This window comes from Egretta garzetta, unplaced genomic scaffold (genome assembly GCF_000687185.1).
Source record: "Egretta garzetta isolate BGI_Z169 unplaced genomic scaffold, ASM68718v1 scaffold133, whole genome shotgun sequence".
Taxonomy (NCBI): Eukaryota; Metazoa; Chordata; class Aves; order Pelecaniformes; family Ardeidae; genus Egretta; species Egretta garzetta.
In genome coordinates, this window is record NW_009259111.1 from 5229377 (window position 1) to 5230627 (window position 1251).

Here is a 1251-nt window from a genome sequence, read left to right on the forward strand (position 1 = left end):
GAGTGTGTTTGATCCAAGTGAAAACCCCTCTGACTTGAAAGAAGGGCTCTAGTTCCACACGCTTTCTTTGGCATGATGGCTTCATTTCAGTGGTAGTCCAGCCTGGAGAATACCTCGGTGCTCTGCTTGGACCTGGAATGACGCTATGCCACGCTTAACCTTGCTGTGTTAGTCCTAAGGGTGAAGCCCAAATTCAAATGAAAGGAAATGAGTGTGTTGTGAATAAGAAAGTTATTAAAAAGAAAGGAAATGTTAATCTATGACAAGCAGTCCAGAAAAAGCTATTTAATTATTAAAATAAAATTAAAAAGCAAAAAGTAAATAGTAACAGAATGAAAATAAAATAGATATAAAGGACAATAGCTACAAGTTGAATATATTTCCAACAAGCTACAACTTAATGGAAAAAAATGAAAATTTGACTCTTCCCATTGCTTCAGAGCACAAGCCATCTTTTACATGAGGGCACATTGCACCAAGCAGACATTCTAGTTCCCAGTAAATGCTTTTTCTGCCTCCTTTTTGTCCCTATCCCCACCCTCAGGCAGGGCTTGAGAGCTCAGCTCACGTGTGCCTGGCTGCTGTGTGATGGTGGCATGAGCCTCACGTGTCTCTCCTGGGTTGTGTCACCCACTGAGTGGCCTCGGGGACACTGGTGGACCTGCTGCGGTGCAATCAACGCTTGGACGATGCATGGGGTGACCTGAGTCATCCCAGTGAAGAATCGTCATTAACTTTTTTGCAACTTCCCAGTCCCTCCCACTGACTCGCCCCAGATGGGGCTGTGCTGCGTCACGTGGGACCAGGGCTGAGCCCCATCGCAGGGCATGGCTTGACTCAGTGGTGGCATCACCCGAACCCCAGTTTGGCTCTGCTGAGCCACAGGAGGAAAGGAAACATTTCTCAATTTGCCCAGACTTGAATGGCATATTTAATCAGGATACACCATGCAGGCGCAGCCCAGTCCCTGCCGTTCCTTGAGTCATTGGGGTAGATCAGGAGCAACATCCCAGAGCAGCCTGGTCTGATGGCCATGGGAGTAGCGTACCCAAAAAATCTCCATCGCTACACATGAGCACCACTGCACCAAAGCAGATAGGACCTGGAGACAGGCAAACTGGAGGCCACCAGGGCTGTCCCCAGAGTGAGCGGGGCAGAGGGACGGTCCTTGTGCCCAGGCTGGCATTCAGCACGGGCTTCCCCATCACTCAGGCTGGGGGAATACGAGCGTGAGGGAAAACACCGCTGCTG

At 49.4% G+C, this 1251-nt stretch overlaps 1 protein-coding gene across 1 annotated transcript in view; it reads right to left on the reverse strand.

The window, feature by feature from the left end:
- SLC22A18 (solute carrier family 22 member 18) overlaps positions 1-1251 on the reverse strand; it is a 62422-nt gene that overhangs the window by 10011 nt on the left and 51160 nt on the right. The gene's annotated exons all lie outside the window — the stretch shown is intronic.